Genomic DNA, 22928 nt, shown 5'->3' on the forward strand with positions numbered 1-22928 from the left:
TGTTCTTCCCAGAAGTCCACGAAGAACTAACCAGGTCATGGTCAACGGAGCTGAAGAAAAAGGGTACGAGAGGATGCCTTCTCTCGATTAGTTGCAGCAAAGGCTGCCCACCCGTCCAAGCCCTGTAAGACGACTTCAGCGCTCGCTGGATGCGCTTACTCATCGGATGGACAGGTGGCCTCGGCACTTCATTCCATGGCAGTCCTCCAGGTGTTTCAGGCCAAACTCCTCCGCTGCATGGACGAGACTGGCCTAGACCCCACAGCATTCAGGGAGCTGTGCAGCGAGACCGACCTGGCTTTAAGCGCCACCAAAACCACGGCCCAGGCGATAGGCAGGTCCTGCGTGGCAGCCCTGAGCCATTGGAAGTGTCAGCAGTGGATGGAACAGGGTGTGCCCTTGGAAATGGTCTGCAGGAGAAATGTGATCTTGACAGATGCGGCCAACACAGGTTGGGGAGCTCTGTACGAGGGCCAACTGGCCTTCGTCCTGTGGTCGGCGGAGGAAGGAAGTCTCCACATCAACTGCCTGGAAATGCTGGCAGTGTGTCGAGCCCTTCATACCTTCTTACCAGACCTAAAGGGGCACCACGTTCTGGTCCGTTTGGACAGCATGACCGTGGTAGCCTACATTTTCCACTGTTCTTTAATATTGCTGTGAGCAGTGTAGTGAACAACAGTCAAACTGGCATTCCAAGGACCAGTTTATGGCAGGGCCCCTCTCTAACTGCCGGTGTGGAGGGAGATGTGCCCCACTGTGATTGGATCTTGGTGGAGGAAAATAAAAAGATGTTCAGAACCATCAGATAAGAGGCCAAGACAACTGCCAGACACCTCTAACAGGACAGGAAGAGAGACCTTCTGCATCCACGACCACCTAAGAGAGAACTTCTCATTGGACTACGGGTTGACCCTCACCATCACACCCAATCCTAAGGTTTAGGAAATGACTACCATAAAAATTCCTCCAGATCTCTGGATGCAACAGCAGTGGCTGAAACAAAGAAAGGCCACACAGATCTATCCATATCCATTCATACCAATGTTTGTAGACCTTAAATGGATGCAAACTGCAAGGGATTCACTTCATCCTCAGATGAAGTACAGTTTATGTTGATGGCCATTGACTGTTAACACAACAGTTCACGAAAGCAGGCCTATTAACATATTATGGTATGAATAAGTGATAGTTCAACAGTTTCCTATCATGTTTGGACTCTTTTTGCTCCTCATGATGCTGATAATAGTTTGAAAGAGGTTTGGTAAAGAAATATTGCATGGGTGAAATGTTAAAGACACTGTTTAACTTTGTACTCCACTGTATGCAAATGAGTTCCACTAGGGCGGGCAACATCATGGCCACCTTGGACACAAGTGGCCAATCACATTCCTGGAATGGAGAGGCGCCAGATTCCAATCTCCTCCTCATCAAAAAGAGATAAAGGTACCTTCCCAAAAGACACTCCTTGTTCTGAGTCTGAGTCCTGTTACCGGGAAGGCAGCAACAGGAACATTCCCCATTTCTGAGTCTTTCATCTAGAGAGACACTAACAGAAACACCAAAGTTCTGAGTCTTTGATACATCCAGAGAGACAGTAGCAGATACAACGTTCTGAGTCTCTGGCCTGACGAGGAAAGAGATTTCAAGACAGCTAAGGTTTAACTCAGCTCCTGAGCAAACCTTCCTTATCGCATGTGGCTGCCCTTCAGTTGCAAAGGACCCAGCAGTGACGGACCCCGTCTGACTCTTGCCGCTCCGAAAGCAGCACAGCCCAGTCCGCAAAGGACCTCTGCAGTGGCAGACACTGCCTGAAACCCACGGCTCCTCAACGGCGCAGCCAGGCTGCAAAGGACTCCATGAAGACCCATCTGACCCAGCTGCCCGGTCCATGCTCTAAGAACCCTTTGTGGCACAACAGCAGTTCAGCATCCTCCAGGTCAGCGCATTGACAGCTACCAGAACGCAACTCTGTGCCCTCCCCACTGCACGCAGTCTGCATCACCAGTGGAAGACATATCTACCGCCGGACTGATCACCCGCCTGTGGAACGTAATTATAAACTTACCAAACCTCTTTCCTAAATATTCTAAATATGTTTCTCTAACCTGTTTAGATAACATTTACTTGGGGTCAGCATTACGAATAATAGCTATATTATTTGTTCAGAGATAAATAAGCAGTTATTTATCGTTAATTCCACCAGAGCCATTAAGTGGTTCCCATAAGCAACATTTCCATAGAAATCTATTCCATTGCTACGTTCAGCTCAACAGCATTGCATTCAGTCATTCTGTGTTCATTCCATTTATTTGTTTCTGCGATTTACTCAGTATCTTCCTTCATATTTAGTTGTCTATTATTCTCTATTAGCAGTGCATATTCACTTATTGGTATCATCACTAGTTGTTGTATTTACTCTTGTATATCTATTGTTAATAAATTTCATTTATCTTATTACAATTGTGTCTTCTTTGTGTTGATGATCCAAGGCTCTACTAGCTAGCTAAACCACCAATCTTTCAGATAAATCAGCTGATCAGCTCCCTCCAATGTGTGCAATTCAAATTATTGAACAGCTTGTGGGAAACACGCCCGCATTGCCAAATTACCAGTCTTTGACTGGTGCACTAAACTAACTGAGGTGGGAATTGGTCATCTGATATAATCATAACCGCACCTTGAGTGACGTGTGACCCAAAATCACAACGTCTTAGGTGACGTGAGTCCCACACACTACAGCAGCTTAGCCTACCTGCGGCTGCTTTGGGTATACAAATGTAGCATTATTTGTCATTCCAATAAAGCAGAGTGAAAGTGAGAGAAGGGGTGGGGGGTGGGGGGAATGAAGTGTAGCGAGTAGTGATATTACTGCAGTAATCAGTAAGCCTCTCTGTCCTGTGGGATAAGGCTGCTGAAAGAGGGAATGAGAGGAAAGAAGAGTGAGAGGAGACGCTTGTAGTGGGAAATGAAGGAGGGGAGTAGGCTGAGAGGAGGAGAAGGGCCCGGCATAATTCATGCTCTGCATCTCAAGTGGGGCGGCGGAGAGAGTATAAGCGCTGAATAATGAAACTTAGATGAGGTATTAAGTATGCTGTGGAGGCCTTTGTCGGAGAGCTCTCAGAATTATTTAAAAAGGTTAGTCTATGAATAAACATGGCTCATCAAGGTTCTATACATGGCAGAAGAAACAGACACTAATGCCTAATAAGGAGAGGGATATGGCCATGTATAAAAAGCAAGTGTTCATCCTTTTTCTTGCCCTGCGTGCTGGCTGATGGTGTAATGCGTCCAGGAGGGCTTTCCAAGGCAGGAGGACAAGGATAAAACGATAAGAGTCAGCACAACACACCATTCACAACGCATTTTACTTCCTTAATGTGACACATTTATGAGCGAAATAGCAAAATATGTAGGCGGGGCTTGGTTTAATCCATCGAAAATTGATTGGATCGTGAAAAGTGTCCATTATGGAGCCAGGTGGTGCACAATAAAACAATAAATAGTGTCAGTTTTGAGCACATGTTGACAGGAGAACGGTAGCTACTGAGTTGTTCTCAGATGGTTTTCTGGGACATGATGTTTGCATCATTGGTCTGCTGACAGCTGCTCTCCCATGCTCTCCTTTTTCTGCTTTGCCCTGCACAAAATTTGTTTGTGTTTGTTTCAAATGTAGGGTGAGTTGAGTCGTCTAGAGTCACTTTTCTTGTGTTCTGATGCATTTTATTTATGTTTTCTTTTATTTTTAGATCTGCATGCATATAGTACCAGTCAAAACGTTGACACACACAGTCACACACCCACACCCACACACACACATGGAGTTGTCTGGTAAAAAATGGTCATGTTAATGTGAATATCTGCACCATATTTCATATAAACTTTGTGTGTGTGTGTGTGTGTGTATTATATTATATATATATATATATATATATAATATAAAATATAATACACACACACACACACACACATGTTCGTTTTTGTGAAAAGTGGGGACATCCCATAGGCGTAAAGTTTTTTATACTGTACTTACTGTATGTGTTATTGCCCTACACCAATCCTACACCTAAACCTACCCCTTACAGGAGACTGTGCTTTCCCCAAAAACTCACACTGTGTGATTCATAAGCGTTTTTAAAAGTGGGGACATGGGTCAATGTCCTGAAAAGTCACCTTCACCTTGTAATAGCTATGTCATACCTTTGTCATTATACAAATCTATGTCCTGACTTTCCACAAAAACGCGCACGCACGCACACACACACACACACACACACACACACACAGTATGCATATATTGTATATTGTTTATACATGTAAAAATATGGTCCCAGTGTCACCCAAAAATGCTGTCTAACTTGTAAGACACAGCCTTAGTGTGTATTTATATTGTTTATTCTGCATTCATAGTGCAGTTATTAATTTATTGTTACAATTTTTTTTGTGTTCTGGATTATTGTGACAAATCAACAATGTGGATTGCTTCTGATTTGTGTTTGGAGGTCATTGCCAGAAATTTCTCAAGATACAGGTCTATAGTTCTGTCAGATAATCACCTCACAGTTCAATGTTTTTTCTTCCATTTTGTCTGAGCATACATTTCAAACCACTGCTTTCCTGCTCTCTCTCTGTCTTTTCACTAAAGATATATTCCCTCTGCGCATTAGACCCTGACAGGTCAGCCTTGTTTCTCATTCAGCCCCAGTGTTGTTTGTTGCACAAACTGGTTGGATCGCATACCACAAAACAAGCTTTGCATTCAGCGTGCGCTCCTGCGTTCCCCGCTCGCTCGAGCCTGTCACGCGTGGTGCGTCACATCACCCGTGTCTTTACCTTACCAATATTAATGCAATAACACCCCTCGGCCCAAGTCTCACGCCTAGGAGAGAGGTAGATATAAGGAGGGAGAGAGGTGTATTGCATTTTGGAGTACTGTGTCACAAAGGGCAGGTGCACATGCTTGCATTTGGGGATTTGTTTGTGTTTTTGTGCTTATGTTGTTTATAGAGTAGCGATATGAGAGCTGTTGTTTTTTAACAACAACAACCCTGGTAATTGAATGCCCTGGATACTGAGTGCAGACTGTGTTGCTTGATTTTCAGATGGGCCAGGTGTCATTGTGAATAAAGCACCGCTGTAGAGAAGGTTCATCACCAGCCCTGGAGAGGAGAGAGAGAGAAGGGGGAGAAATGGTGGGAGAAAAAGAAAGGTACACAGGCAGAGCAAGAGAGAGAGAGATTTATATTCTCAAATACACCCAAAGACTCACCTAATTAATCAGCAGTAGTCAGACACAGATGTACGAAAAGACAGAGAATATATTTCTTGTTCAACCCAACAAGCATCTGACGATACCCTACATTTTATATTTCTTTCACTCGCTCCACCACAAAAAAAGTAATTATATTTTTATATGTGTCTCCCCATTTATTATTATTATTTGTACATTTTCATAAAACATTAATACAATTTTGCTGAAAAATATTTCTTCTTTGTCCATATACTATTTTCCATATAATCTAAATATTTTCTAGCAGCTGCACTATATTATTTCAAGTTGTATTTAAATTTGAATTGGTCATGTTATTTTTGTTTTGTTTAGTTTTTTTTTTAAATTTTGATGGAATCCTTTAATTTAACGGAAACACTTTTCATCTTTTCATAAAGTCTAAAATTACATTAGTTGTATGGTCAAAGTATTTTTAAACATGACTGTCAAAGAAATTATACATGCTATTACTTATGTTGCACAAAAGATTTTGTATTTTTTTTCCCAGCATAATTAACAGCAGATATATTTGGCTTGAGGTAATTGGGCAAAAGTTGAAGGAACTGATAAAGAGATGAAACACTTAGCTAACACTTTCTTTTCATGTTTTCTAGTAATATTTTATGTAATGCAAATACTCCAAATGCTTTTGATAATTTGTCTCACATTGTTTAAAGTGAAGATTTAGCATAAATGATTTAAGTCCTTATAGGTCCTTATGTTTATAAATGTGCTGCATTATATCTTCAGTATTTGTAAGTGTGCTGTAAGTGTTCCTAATGACTTTCACCCATCAAATGGTATGTACATTCCTGTCAGGAGGAAATGGTGGGATCTATGCCCACCCTGACAGACTAGATAAGACCACTTCTAGTGTATTTGAACACACTTACGGTTTTATCGCCACGCATTAAGACGTCGGTTTAAAGCATAAAGTGTATGAGACTGGTGAATATCTTTTGACCTAACCATCAACCATTAAGGGCAAAAAGGCATACATTTTGATGCAAAGATTGCACATTTTGTAGAAGACATTTGTTTAGTGGAGAGAAAACACAAGTGTTTTCCACATGTCTCATCGTGCCAGGCGTCTATCACTTTAATTAAGCCTCCTCATCAATCCATGAAACACACAATCAGTGTTCCAGAGCCTGAAGGAACTGATGAGCCAGTGTCCCCTCTGATTGTACTTGAGCTTGATGTTTTTGCCAGATGGACCACCCTGTCTGTCCGCCCGTGAGGGATTGATGCGTGTCTTTGTCCTTCGTATGGATTTACGGCCATGTAACCGCCTCCACCGCCTTCACTGCTCTTACAGGAAACATCCACAAAGTAATAGCAATGACAATGCCTGCTTAACTCTGTTCGCCTCTGATAGATGCAAGTTACCAGGGTGTTGCATCAGAGAATCACTATGTACACGAATTAGCATTGGAGGAAAACAGGGAGGGGTGGGTGTTGTCGGTGTGAGCCCGATCTACGGTAATGATACCTAACGGATAATTCGACTCATTAAAATATGAGTGTCACTCAGGGAAGTGACTGTTTTGACAGATGGCTAAGCACCTTAATTGGATCAGATTTGTTTGAAGTTGAGACTTTCCACAGTTTCCGTGAGCCTGGTAATTCATTAAAAATTATAACGCAGTAAACACAGGTCATATCTGTCGCTGTTCTGCTGTGTTCCTTAGAAAATAAAAGGAGAAAGGAATAAAAAGATGTCAGAAATAGCTTTGAGTGCAACGCCGTCCCTAATTGCTGATGGCCCGCGCTGCGTGACGCCTTAATTCATCGCTTAAAACCTACTGATCGCTGATAAGACGGGAAATAAGAGGGAAAACATTAAAAAGTCATCAAGAAGGGTTGGTTTCTGATGTTAACTTTGTGATAATCGTCAAATAATGGTCAGGCTAATGAATTAAAGAATTGGAACCAAAGAAATGTGTTACGTCTCATTACATCGCAACAGAAAAGATGGAAAAATTGAACTTTCTGAGGCAATATTCAAATGATTTTTCCATTTGAAGGGGAAAAGTGATGAATGATGGCTGAGATAGAAGACCGAGGGATGGCTAACCTTGGCGTAATGGTCTGTGGCAGAGCCTTGACTCTCTGTGTTATTGGTGCTGTCAGTCATAACCAGGCAAGTAGCGAAGCTTAACTGCTTCGACGACCAGACTAGTGGAGAATTTCAAACATTCTGGGTGCCTTACATCTGTCCAGATTTTCATGTTTCAGGTCTACGAAGTGCACTCAGTAGTTTTTCCCTGATTAAAATAGCTCCATCCCTAAATAAATGAATATACTTTTGAGAATTGTGTTTGAAACTATACGTTAATGACCTTTTTAAATTTTACACAGAGCTGGTCCTCACATTGTGGCTGACATGTTGAGATCACACGACTCAATTTCTTTATAACAGCCCTATCATGGATACTTCCATTAACATGAATAGTATAAGCAGCACATTTCTTGAGTGATATTAGTAACTGAACACTGTTGCTTTTGCATTTACCTGCATTTACACCCCTAGGTGTCAGTATACATTCAAAACAACTCGCGCAACATAATAAATTATGCTTAATTTTTTGCGAACAGTAAGGAGTCATGGTTTACTTGGTTAACTTCAACAGTTAGCATGCTATATGTTGCCACATTTTGGATGCTATTGTGACCTGTCATAGCTATGCAAAGATTTGATTTCAAAAACAGTATCATAGCTATTAAACTATATCTTGTTGTGATTTAAAATCTGAATTTAACCTCAGAATGATCTCAAAGTAAAACGAGGTGCTAAAGTCTGATTTTGTGTTGCCTGTGCTCTAAAAATATTTGTTTTATTATTATAATTCAAGTGATGCAGTGTTACTAGTGTAATGTTAACCCTGCCTGGTTAAATGTTTGAAAATTTTTAAAAACATTAGAAATTTAGAAAAGTAATCAGAAAGTAATCAAATGTAATCAGTTATATTACTATAATAAAGTAATTAAAATTGTTACGTAACTTGCAATCTGTAACCTATTACATTTCTGAAGTAACCTTCCCAACACTGCATGGATGTCATAACTATACAATTACATAGCACATCTCCGAAGTGATCAATCATGAATCAAGCAAGGAGCAAACTTGAGGTCAGCTCTTCACATCTATTTGACCCTTTTTATATAATGTTTCTGTGTTTTTTTTTTTTTTTTTAAATCAGATTTCAATAATATAAACCCATTGTATGAAGAATCAATAGACACTGCTGACTTGTTTTCTCAAAACAGAGTAAATAAGATTTGATGATCTGTTGAAGCAGGTTTAGCAGAGTGAAATCATATACAGCAGCTGACTATCACATTACATACTTTTAGACCAGCAGGATCCAGCTGCCAGGAGACAGCAGACAACTGCAGTGACAACCAGCCTTGCTGTGGCGGGGTAACACGTTGTCAGGATAGGCTAAAATGTTGTCACGATGTTGATATGCGAACCCAGGCCAGCTGCTACTGGCAAGTCAAGACTGTTTTGTTGCAGGCTTGCCGTTGGCCTTGGCTGAGTCGAGCCATAAGGAGAGGGACGCAGGAACATGGCAAGCCCTGAGGGATTCTGGGAAGAGGACAATGCGGATTGAGGTCACATGTGCACACATATATATTCAGCAAAAGCAATGATAAATAAGTATGATATAGGGCTGCAACTATAAATAATGAAATCAGTGATGAAAATAGTTTTCATCAGATTTTTACAGATAAAAGTTTATAGTAAATTATTTTAAAAGAGGCCACAGGCATACTTGATGTGGATTGGTTACATGCTATATATATATATATATATATATATATATATATATTCGGTCATATGAAACCTTCAAATGTTTGAGGTTGGTCAAGATTTTCAAATGTTTTAAAGAAGTGTCTTATGCTTAAATTCATTTATTTGATGAATTGATGAAAACAATTCAGTGATAAAGCAGTGATATTTTTAAATAATTTATAATTTTAAAAACTGTTGTCAATTTTAATATATACATATATATATATATATATATATATATATATATTAAAGTAATCAATTTCTGTGATGGCAAAGCTGAAACATTACTATTATTATTATTATTATTACTATTACTATATTTTATTATTTTATTTTTTAATCAGTGTTTAAAGTGTTGAAAACAATTGTGCTTAGTATTTTTGTGGAAACAGCAAATATTTTACAAACGTGAAAAATTTAATTAGGCAAACATTATAGATTTTTTTTGCAGTATTTTTATTTTGTTTTATTTTTTATGTATTTTTTATTTTTTAATTAAATATTTTGTAACATCAGAAATGTCTTTACTGTCACTGTTGGGCAATTTAATGCATCCTTGCTGAATAGAAGTATTAAAAAAAAAAAAAAAAAAAAAGAAGAAGAAAGTAAAACACCTAGACTATGGATAGATCATTTTTGTGAGATGATGATTACCTACATAGTAAGAACAAGGGTCATTTCTGGTCAGAAAACACTGAGGCTTTAAAGGGGTCATCGGATGCCCATTTTCAACCTGATCTCACAGAATTCCGTGTAATGTTCACGGATTTAATTAATCCCGAATCTGTGGTGGCATCACGGAATCGCCGAAAATTCCGTGATGGGCTCACAGAAGGCATCAGCCGTGGTCCATGCGCGGATTCACTGGTTCAACACCAGCGCTGCATCGGACCACGTAAAAAGAGTGACTCCGATGCAGTTATACTTTCACTGGAGTACCTGACCCCACCCCTACCCTAAACCTACCCGGTTCTGAACAATAATGATGACGATAAATTTCCCAGTATCGCGTCGGCATATTGATGCTAAGGGTTTCCGTGCGTGGAGCACGGCTGATGCCTGTCACTGACTTACACTGTATCACTTCTGTGAGCCCATCACGGAATTTTTTCTGTGAGCCCATCACGGAATTTTCGGCGATTCCGTGATGCCACCACAGATACGGAGGTTAATTAAGTCCGTGAACATTACACGGAATTCTGTGAGATCATGTTGCCCATTTTACACAAGTTGATATGATTATTTAGGGTCTTAATGAAAAGTCTATAACATACTATGGTTATAATTTCTCAATGGTAGTGTAAAAAACACTTTCTTTACCCTGTCAAAATCAGCTGTTTTCAGTGAGCTGTTTTTTAGTCCATGTTACTTTAAATTCTAATAAGCTCTGCTGACCCCGCCCCTCTCTTCCGTGGGGTGACGAGCAGACTGTAAACTTCAGATGCGAAACTGGCTAACTAACACATTATTAGGAAAGGCGATTTGCAAAGATTCATAAAAACCCTTATACTCACTTCTTCTGTAGATGAAGCCAGATCACAAATGATTTGCGCGAACATGGGCGCATTTATGTAGATTGGGATTGGCTCATTCCCTTCAAAACGAAAGTAACATTAATCCTCTGCGTCTTCAGCAGCTCAGATGTCGGGAGTAAATGACGACTCCTATATTCATTATTACATCCAACAACATAACACCTCAATCGCTTATTAATCAGAGACATCTTATCTTCCCCTGTATCGGAGTCGGCACAATGGCGGACAGATGACAGCTCACTCAGGGCGGGTCTAAGGTAAGATGACCTTGTCAATCAACTATCGTGGGAGGGGCCTGTGCAGAACTACGTCATTCTGTCAGGAATCTCAGAACAGCCTGATTTGAGAAAGGGGATTTTAAATAGGGATTTAAAAAAAAAAAACACTGGGTGGATTTTTATCATTATAGGATGGATGTGTACACACACTTTCAACATACATTTATGTTCAAACAACTTGTAAAGTGAATTTTGCATCCGATGACCCCTTTAAAATGTTTGTGACTGACATCTGTCAGTTCATTGATTTAGAACTTTGTTAACTAGCGCTGGATGTGTAACATGTCAAACTTACACTGCCACCCCTAACCCTGGGTGCGTTTTGCCTAAACTTGGCTCACATCCCAGACTGCTTCCTTGGAAAAGAAGACAAGTGGAAAATATCCTCCACCTCCCGCACAATCACACCATCTGCTGCTGTCGCTGATCCCTCGTTACACAGGGGAACTGACACAGCATCCTCTGTTCTTGTCCCCCTTAAACAAACCCACAAGCCCCGTCGTGCTGCTCGTCAGAGGATATAATGTTTGTGTTCATTGTGATTTTATTTTTTTATTTTTTAGTTGTGATGGTGTTGTTTTTGTAAGTGGTGATAGCGTGGTGCTACTGACGGGACCATATGTAGGCTAATGTTGCTCTTGGCAGTCAGGTGGCGGTAACAAGTTTGTTGACTTCCTAATGGACTCACCTGGACCAAAGCCCTGCTGCTTCTATACAACAATACAACACAGTTAGATATTTAATATTTTTTTCTTTATTAGTAATACCATAAATTATGGAATTGTTTTACATTCCTTTTTTTAAACTCCATATTTTATTTCTTCAAAAGAAAAAGAAAACAAATATTTAAAACAATAAAAGTGTGACGTTGGTAAGTATTTATTTATTTATTTTTTAAAGATGTATTTTATCCTCGCTGCATTTCTTTTTTTATTTTTAATCAAAAATACAGTAAAAACAGCAATATTGTGCAATACCATTACAATTTAAATGAAGTGTTTACTATGAATATATTTTAAAATGTAATTTATTTCTGTGATGGCAAAGCTGAATTTTCAGCATAATTACTCCAGTCTTCAGTGTCACATGTCACACAGTGTCAGAAATCATTCTAATATGCTGGTTTGCTGCTCAAGAAGCTTTTATGATTATCAGTGCTGAAAATGGTTGTTTTGCTTAATATTTTTGTGGAAGCTCTGATACATTTTTTATTTGATTATTATTTTTTTATTTCATCAATGGCATGTTCAGAAGCATTTATTTAATGTGTAACATTATACATGTCTTTTGATTAATTTAACGTATCCTTGCTAAATAAAAGTGCTTTAGTTTGACCCCAAACTTCTGAACTAAGTCACATGACACTTCCAATATAATGGACATAAAATAGTATGAATACAATTCAGACATGCATGCATACAAAATATGCAGACTGTTTTCAAAGTGTCAGATGATCAATTGGTTGGACAAACAAGCAGTTACACACCAAACTCATTCCATTAGTTGAATTATGATTCGAGGCTAGTGAGTTGCACAGACAAACAGATTGCAGTTCCATTTAATAGTACAGAAATGACACACTTCAACTTTAAGGAAGAATGTACTGCAGCATAAATAGTCACAAGATACAATAGGTACATGAAAATGTTTTTATTTGTATTTGGCTCGCAATGCAAATCTAGTTATTGCACAGTGTAATTATTTGAATCTAATTATTTCCATCAGATATATTCTCTCAAAAATGCTTTCTTATGGCAATTTGTTTGGATAGTCCCTTGATGGTTGTAGTAGATTACGCTGATTGTGTTTTGATCACAATTACATGTGTGAGTGACTTGGATATTATTAATTAATCTCTTTAAGATAATTACATGAAAGCACTTGGGGTGAAGAAAAAAAAAATCCCGTATTGCGTTTCACATTATTCTGTATTATTCTGTACACACTTCTGTTACACTGAAGTCAAAGACGTACAGACTAAACCTCGAGCGAGTATGTGCATTTATCAATGTGTGTGTGTCGAGGATGACACCGCTCATGTACGTGTGTTTGAAAATAGAGTCTTGCAAACAATCACCCCCTCATTTAGATGTAAATTAAGCAAGTTATTACTTTTTGGTGATATTAAACTATCTTCTCGTCAGAAGCAATTAGTCATAAGACTCTTACACTTTGTATCTCTGACTGTTTTTCCTTTCTTCTTTCCTCAATTAGCTCACTTCTCTATATGGATGCGATAATTGAGACAACATCTGGTGAGACATGCATGCACAGTTGGCTTGCACTGTTTCATTACCCACAATGCCACAGGTGCGATAAGGGTCCATTTCTGTTTGATTATTTGATATGCTTTAGTTGGCAGGTACAATTGGCCAGAATATTAATAGAACACTCACAGATGTCTTGAAGAGTGGAACGTCGCAAATATGTCTCAGAAATGTATTCCTCATTGAGGCTTTTGTTCAGCCACGGATTTGAAGAAGCAAGATGAAGTGTTTCATCAAATGCCATCAAAACCTAAACTCGAGTTATTTTGGTATTCAGACAAGTATTACTATCATGAATTATAATGCTTTCCTGCTCTGACCGGTCTATTTCTATCAGTTGCACAAAGCTAATTAAGAGCTGGTTCTCTGAGCCATTAAATGAAGCACACAGCAGGTTCCCCCTCTCTGCCACTAATGTTGCTATGATAGCATAGCTTTATATTTAGAAAAGTGTATTTGTCTCAGCAGGCTATTAGATTGATGCCTGCACACGCTTTCATACACATGCAAGTGTGTTCTTGTGGGGAATAAGACATCTCCTCCCTCCTCCCCAGGTGATATTAAACAGTAACAGGTAGACAACACCTGTTTTCTCACCCCTGTAGAGACAGAAAACATCATAAAAAGAATATGTAAAAATGTAAATAAATATATAAACAAATAAGAGCCTATCCAGCCTCGTTTTCGAAGTGCTTATTAAACACGGTCTCTTTTTTTTGTGTGCGTATGCGAATGTTGCCAAGTAAATGCTGAGCTGTTGTTTTTCGTGTCATTTAGTGACTTGTCATATTTCCTGTGTAATGTATGTAATAGTCACAAAACGCTATAGGAAATGTTTTTTTTTTTTTGCGTCAGCCAGTTTTTAAACTAGTTGTCATCAATGGTTTAGAGAAATGAGGTATCAAAGTGTCAAGAGTATTCAGAGGATTTAGCATAAGTTCTGCATCAAAGATGCATAGCACAGTTTTTTTTTTTTTTTTGTATAACGTTGAGTAAGTGTACAGAAAAGAACATTGCTAAACAATAGTTTGTTTGTTGTAGTCAATAAATACTTTATAAATGCTTGAGGAATGAGACTCTAGAGTTATCCAGACGTGCCCAAGTTGTTTCAAAAGAATATATTTGGCGCAGAAGCAGTGGGGTGTAGATAAACTGCACCGGCAACAGTTTTATAATCAATACTTTTTCTTTGTCACCAAAACTTGTCAGAGGTTTAGAGACTAATATTGCAGCAATTCAGGTTTTAGATGGAAACTACAGGAGATTGAAGTCTGATTCAGGTTCTCTTGTATTAATTGTCATTTCAGTGAGGAACTATATGCTTGTGAGTATATCGAGGGCTCATTATTGACACAACAAGTTTATAATGGGCTAACCCAGGTGCTTGAAGAGTCTGTTGAAGCTCTTTGTCTTCAAAAGAGCCACTCGCACTACAACAAAGCTAGAAAAAAGGCAGGGCACCAGGAATTGATGGGCTTTCCATTGATTTCTATGAGGTCTTTTGGGAGAGTCTGGGGGAGGAATTGCTGGCAGTTCTGAATGATAGTTTGGCCAGAGGTGAGCTGCAGAAGGGCCGTCTAAAGAAAGCCTATCGAAACAAGGTCAAAAACTAGAGGCCCTTGGCATTATCATGCACTTGCTATGAAGTTCTGTCAAAGCTTGTTAAAGGAGATAGTTCAAGTGTGTCTCTAACAGGTCTAAAGTGGGTAATATATTCTTAATCAATGATTTTTTGGATGCCTCTACACTTTTCAGCTCAGAGTTTTGTGTTGTTTTTGAGGTTGACTAGTTTATCTAGAATTTTTTCTTTATTTCTTCTAGCGGTACTAATTTAAAGTGGATAAATTAAGAGATGCATCTTCTTTTTGAGGATTTTAGCATGCTTTAGTGTGCTAATCAGTGTGCTTTAGTGTGCTAAGACCCTCTTAGAGATGTTGTGTATCTTAAGCACCAACATTACAACTATCAAAGCTCTACTTTTGGAATAAGATCAAAAGCAAAGCAAAAAAAAAAAAAAAACTGAGGCAAAATCAGACTTCAGATTTGCAAAGTCTCATTGTTCATAAACATTTGAAGGAAAGTTTAGTACTATTTATTGACCGAGTTTTACTACATCATTTTTACAGTCTTGACATTTAAAATACACTGTGAGTGATATATTGAACCACCTGTCATTTAATCCCATTCATACTTGATGCGCTTTAAGACTTTTTATATGTATATATATTGTAAGGTGATTCTTTAGATTGCATTATTCAGTATGCAGTTCAAGGGTAAGGGTCGGGTTCTTCTCTGATTTATCTCTGCTGTATAGCACTCAAATCTTCTCAGCATCTTGCAGTAAAGATACATCAGCAAGGTCAATGATTGGAACTACTGAAGAATCACAAATGAACACACATATGCTGTGTTTCAAAACCTTCTGACAAAAGCAGCATTTTCATGCATCATAGGAGTGTGTTGCAAAGTCTCTTCCAACAGCTGTAGGCATCTTAATTATACTGCCTCCTAAGAGACCTACAGTATATTGGTAAAACTCAAAGCCAGCATCGCATGAATCCTACATGGAAAGTATTGTGATTATAAAAAGTAAATGCAAGATGACAGATGACGAAAAGAGGATTAAGAGTAAACTTATTCATTAAATTCTGAAACATATCAGTTAAAATATACAGATATATAGATAGATAAAATAAAATAAAAATAAGTAGCTGTTTTGAACATCATGTTTCTTGAGCAACAAATCAGCATATTAGAATGATTTCTTAAGTATCGTGTGATACTGAAGACTGGAGTAATGGCTGCTGAAGCTTTTCCACCACTGGAATAAATTACATTTAAATAGAAAGTTATTTTTAAAAAATATACGTTTTTTAATAAAAATTGAATAAAAATATTACTGTTTTTATTGTGTTTTGTTCAAATAAACATAACTTTGGTGAGCATAAGACATTTCTTTCAAAAACATTAAAAGAAATGTTGAAAAAATTTAAATTGTGCTTATATCAAAATCAGCTGGGAGTTGAGCCAGACTTGTGGATCATTCTGAATGATTCACTACTAAATTGTTCTGAATAGCACAATGGAATCACAATGGAAAGGTTATTTATTGGCAGAAAATGTGGAAACCCCCAAAAGAGTGAAAGCAGTAGGCAACGAATGAGAGTAGAAGTAGACTTAGAAATCCACTTGAATAAATCCATTTTTCCTAAATGGGTCCATGTGTTTCTTTAATATTTACAACATCCATTTCAGATCTGGCATACTTAGCGAAGCACTTTAAAGCACTGTGTTTTAGACACATGCTGACGTGTCTACCCTTACATCATTGTTTCATATCAAAGGGAGACTGTTCTTAGACTTTATCTAACAGCGACTATGCCTCTAATTTACGGATGGTAAAAACATCTTTGCCACTTCAAAGGCTGCCACTTTTCAATGCTGACAGAATGGCAAGCTTTCCTCGGGGTCTTAAAGAGGCTTAAGACCAGCAATAACAGCTCTTAAGTGCACAGAGATTCAAGAAATTTAGCCAAAATGATATCGAGCTATTTGCACCGTTGTCACTGTCTGACTGGAGACTACCAGGAAGCTGTGGAAAAGCCAACTCTTCTCAAGGCACATTTACAGCTAAATTTCTTTTATATTTAGAAGGATTTTTTCTTTTAATTTAGAGTCTAAAGGCCAAAGCACACTGGTACATTTTCAAGGCAGTGCACTCTGGTAATTTTATAACGACAGAGCTATTAATTCTCAAGGCACATTTACATCTACAGCTAAATTTCTGTTATATTTAGAAGGAATTTTTGTATTAATTTAGAGCCTAAAGGCCACGCCACACTAGTTCATTTTCAAGGCAATGCATGCTGGTAATTTTATAACTATGGAGCTATTAATTAGTACTTGCATTCCCCTTCCATCTCTGCACTGGCATTCAATTGCAGTGCACCAAAAAAGTATTTCACACCTTATTTTTGGCATAAGCGTGCTGGAAGCATGATTGGAATCATGCTGGAGACTAAACTTACTGAAATATTTACAAAATAGTATTTTGCAAAGTTTATTTACCTCCTTTACTGCCTAAGCTGACCAACCGACATTAATGTCCTCTGACATACTCACCTTAGCTAGCGTTTTAAGGGAACAAAGCAGGGCTGAAAAGCTTGTGTTTTGAGCTTGCAGTTCATTGTAAAAATAAAAATAAAAATAATAATTAAAAAAAAAAAAAATTCAGTATAGGATTTATATGATTCTTGAAGGGATAGTTTGCCCAAAAATGAAAGCCATATGGACTAATTGTATGGTTTTGTCTCAGTTGGATGTGATTACTTGCAGATTTCTCTCATAATATTTCCAAATGTGAACACATTTTATTGTTTTTTAGTTTTTTTTTTTCTCAGTCTTCTTAAACTTTACTGTTTTTTAGCTCTTGCTCCTGCAAATATTTTATACCATAATGGACATTAATGACGCCATTGGCCACCCTTAATTCAACTGTAAATCAGCTCACCGCCTTGTTATGAGTCATTCTTCACCTAAAAACATCCTCTCAACTGGTCCCGAGAAGACCTTAAACCTCTCACTGCATTCACCCTACTGCAAAAACTGCTTTGACATGTAATTTCCAGCATTGTTATTCTTCATTTAAAATGTGGTGGCACAAATGAACTGAAATATAACAGCCCATTGCTATTATGATTGTGAACTTATAAACTCATAGTAATTTACATCTTACTGTGATATTGAAAACTCAACTCAAAACTGAAATGAATTTAGAACAATGCTATTTCCCGCGCTGTATGATTTACATTGTGCTGTCAGTCTGGTAGGAAATATACAGACTGATGAACAAGATCGAGAATAAGCTTTGCTCTGGTTATATCCAGTTCCACTAATGGAATATGTCTTTCTTGCAGCTCACAAAGCCTTGGCCAAGATTGATGCTCTCTGTTTAATTAACAGGAATTATTTACTGAGCGCAGCTAGCCATCTGCAGCCCAGCTCATGTAATGGATATATTAGCTAAAGACTCAATGGATTAGTGGCTACACATTTAGTGAACTGGGAGCAGTCCATCATTGGGGAAAAGTCACGTAAAGCTGTATGCTGGTATATCACTGGCGATTGAAGTTGTAATGAGTGTGAGTGTATGTATGAGCTGGACTGTTAGTGTCAGATCTATAGTCATATCATGTTGCCTTGTGCTAGAATTGGGCAAATGCAATTTGATGTATCAAGTCTGCACTTGCTCAAGCCAAGGGAAAAAAAAAAAAAAACTGGAAAAATGGAAGGTTAGGTATAATCAGATTTTATTACAACACAAAATCTGCACAGAAGCCAATGTTACAAAGATTGTAACATTACATAAATGTTATAAATGCAACAAGCAATTTCTCTACCTGTGAAAAAAAAAAAAAAAGATTAATACAAAACATTGTATAGCTGGAAGCCTGCCAATAGCTTGAGGAAAATAACTTACGAATATGGATAGAAAAGACATACGTTTAAATTTTGAACACAAGGGTAATCGTGCAGGTCTAACCAAACTTTCAAGAATAGGTAAATCAGCTCACCACCTTGTTATGCGTCACTCTTCACCTGAAAATGTCCAGTCCTGGTAATGTTTTCCCAAAATTTTAAAATAAAAATAATAAAAAAATAATTTTTGCTGATTAGCATAAAAAAATAACACATTTTTGCTTTATGTTCCTGAAACACATACTCTGTATGTGTGTTGCTCAGGTGTCCACATCAGTGGATATAGAAAAACAGCTCTGCCTTTTAGCGATCTGAGGATGGATAGAGGTGTTGCCCAAATAACTTTTTCTGCTGTTTACAAGAATTTACTGACATGCATCTATGCTTCTGAATTTTTCCTCCCTGTAAAGTTTTTCAACTCCATGCTGACTGAGGCAAAGATTGCTCTTAGTGCTGAAAAGAAACCACATGGTGGTTCCTTTGAATATGATATGTCGACAATGCCTTTTTCTTACTTGAGTGAAAACACTTGAATCTTGCTTTCGTATTCCAACAATGTAGTGAAAAAGCCTTTCCCAGGACACCAAAAACATACATCTTCATTTTTTTCCCTATCACGTTTGTTTCCCTTCTTTCTTCAATCTTAGAAAACTGTATATTCTCAGAGGGCTTAAAAGCAATGCTTATGTGTGTTTAATATCGAACATTTAACCCCTCATAAGCATTATTTCTCTCTGTTTAACCTTGCTACTCTGTTGGTCGACTAGTGGCACCAGTCAGCCATTTAACGCTATGCTCTTGGTACATAATTCACATGCATCAGAGGACTCTGGGTATTAAGCAAATCCCAGCGGTGAGGGAGGGGTGGGTCGAGGACAGTTGTAGAGGGGGGGCATTGATGAAATGACCAGGAAAGCCTAATTAAAGTTGCTGAGCTCAAACGCATTGATGTATTGCATCCATTATGGCCCAGTTCGATAGGTCTGGCCCCCAGCACTGCTACAGACACTCACTCCGCACCAAACACTCTGAATAACTAACAGCAGTGCATGAGGAGAGAGGTGGCGGCGCTGCTGCCTGATAGCGAAAGATTGTGCTGTCTCAAGTGGCTGGAGAGATTTATGAGCCTCTGTGTGCATCCGTGTATTCATAGGTGTAGATTTAAGGGGAGTTAGAAGAGTCTCCCGCTCATCATGTGTTTGTCTTTTCTTGTTTTTAACATGCCGATGAATAGTGTTTAAAATGCAATGCTGCAGCATTGAATTCTAAGGGTTACCGTTAGAAAGAACACAAGTCATGCAGGTCATTTTGGTAATGATTACTCATCAAAACATTTATAGTGGACAAATGCAAAGTTGATGAAATTAAAGTAATAGTTCACCCATAAAGTACTTTTTTTTTTTTAAATGAATCACTTAGCACTCATATTGTTCCAAACCCGTGAGAGCTTCGTTCAACATTGGAACACAAATTAAAATATTGTGGATGAAATCCAAGAGCTTTCTGACCCTGTGTAGACAGCACTGCAACTGACACATTCAAGACCCAGAAAGGACATTGTTAAAATAGTCCATGTGACATCAGTGATTGAGCTATAATTTTATGAAGGTATGAGAATACTTTTTGTGTGCAAAGAAAACAAATATAATAATGACTTTATTCAGCAATTTCTTCTTTGCCCTTTCAGTCTTTGATGCACACTCATGAGAGTACCATGACGCATGCGTGTGGTGCTGCTGATGCAGGAGCCTGCATTCTGATGTAGAACGTCCATCTCTCTTTGTTTATCGTCTGTATATTCTGGTTCAAATAAGGCTGGGCAAAAAATTGCAAGCCATCCTCTATGTCGAAATCTTCAGACATATTTACGAAGACTGTTTTATGTACAGAGTGCATCTTCCTCTGCTTGTAAACAAGCAGCAGCACATCCAAGTTCTACGTCAGAACACTGGGCTAATGTGTCAGCAGCACCACATGCATGTGTCATGGTACTCTCATGAACGCGTATCGAAGACTGACAGGGAAGAGAAGATATTGTAGAATAAAGTCGTTAGTTTTGTTTGCTATTAAAAATTGTTCTCGTAGCTTGAACCACTGATGTCACAGGGACTATTTTAACAATGTCTTACTACCTTTCTGGGCCTTGAACATGGTATTGCAACATTTCGTTGCTGTCTATGCAGAGTCAGAAAGCTCTCGAATTTCATCAAAATCTTAATTTGTGTTCCGAAGATAACAAAGATCTTATGGGTTTTAAATGACATAAGGGTGAGCTATTAGTGACATAATTTTAATTTTTGGACTACTTGACCTCACGACGAAAAAGTACCTTTGGGAACTTTTTTGCAAGACTCGAAATATGTACCAATAAGTACATATTTAGGTGTAGTGCAGATTGTACGTTATTTTAAAACTTCACGGAGCATTATAGCACCACTCAACAGACATTTCAAGTCAGTACTGCAATGACACATACAAAACCCCTACTATATGTACGCTCATCTGTTACAGGGAAAACAAACAAACAAAGAACAACTCTTTTAGCACCACTCAGTGGACTTTTCACATTGAATATGTCATGAAACGTACATGATCACTTCGGTTTGGAACGACCCTTCAATATGGCGGACATGATTATTTTCACTCCGAAGTGCCCTTCGGAGGGAGATATATACCGTTTGGAACGAGAGTCTCTCAAAAGTAAAGATGGGCAGAGGCTCTCCAATCTGTGAAAGAATGCGTAAAACGATTGTGGAATACTTTAAAAACAACGTTTCTCAACATCAAATTGCAAAGGCTTTGCAAATCTCATCATCTACAGTGCATACCATCATCAAAAGTTTCAGAGAAACTGGAGAAATCTCTGTGTGTAAGGGACAAGGCCGAAGACCTTTGTTGGATGTCCGTGGTCTTCGGGCCCTCAGACGACACTGCATCACTTATCGGCATGATTCTGTCATTGACATTACTAATGGTCAGACAAGTCCAAATTTGACATTTCTTGTTGGAAATCACGGACGCCGTCTCCTCCGGGCTAAAGAGGAGGGAGACCTTCCAGTGTGTCATCAGCGTTCAGTTCAAAAGCCAGCATCTCTGATGGTATGGGGTGCATAAGTGCATACGGTATGGGCAGCTTGCATGTTTTGGAGGGCACTATGAATGCTAAAAGATATATAAAGGTTTTAGAGCAAAATATGCTCCCCTCCAGACGACGTGTATTTCAGCAGGACAATGCAAAACCACATACTGAAGCTATTACAACAGCATGGCTTTGTAGTAGAAGAGTCCGGGTGCTGAATTGGCCTGCCTGCAGTCCAGATCTTTCACCTACAGAGAACATTTGATGCATCATTAAATGAAAAATATGTCAAAGACGACAACAAACTTCAGCAGCTGGAAACCTATATCAGGCAAGAATGGGACCAAATTCCAACACCAAAACTCCAGAAACTCATAACCTCGATGCCCAAACGTCATCAAACTGTTTTGAAAAGAAGAAGAGATGCTACACCATGGTAAACATGCCCCCGTCCCAACTATTTTGAGACCTGTAGCAGGCATCAAATTTGGAATGAGCTCATTTTGTGCATAAAATTGTAAAGTTTCTCAGTTTAAACATTTGTTATGTTATTTATGTTCTATTGTGAATAAAATATTGGCTCATGTGATTTGAAAGTCTTTTAGTTTTCATTTTATTTCCGCCATTTATTTCCAACATTTCTGGATATCGGGTTGTAGTTTACATTAGATTATGATGGTAAATGCACTGATACAGTGTTTACTTTCTTTTTTATTCATGTGTTTTATTTATTGACTTCCTGCAAATGCAAATAGTGTTCTGTCCAGGATAGGATTAGAGTTAAAAGATCAGTTCACCCAAAAATGAAAATTCTATCATTATTAATTAGTACTGTCAAACTATTAATCGAGATTAATTGCATCCAAAATAAACATTTTTGTTCACATAATATACGTGTGTGTACTGTGTATATTTATTATGTATATAAAAATACACACACATGCACGTATATACACTGAACAAAATTATAAACAACACTTTTGTTTTTGCCCCCATTTTTCATGAGCTGAACTCAAATATCTAAGACTTTTTCTATGTACACAAAAGGCCTATTTCTCTCAAATATTGTTCACAAATCTGTCTAAATCTGTGTTAGTGAGCACTTCTCCTTTGCCGAGTTACTCCATCCACCTCACAGGTGTGGCATATCAAGATGCTGATTAGACAGCATGATTATTGCACAGGTGTGCCTTAGGCTGGCCACAATAAAAAGCCACTCTAAAATG

This window comes from Onychostoma macrolepis, chromosome 11 (assembly GCF_012432095.1).
Source record: "Onychostoma macrolepis isolate SWU-2019 chromosome 11, ASM1243209v1, whole genome shotgun sequence".
Taxonomy (NCBI): domain Eukaryota; kingdom Metazoa; phylum Chordata; class Actinopteri; order Cypriniformes; family Cyprinidae; genus Onychostoma; species Onychostoma macrolepis.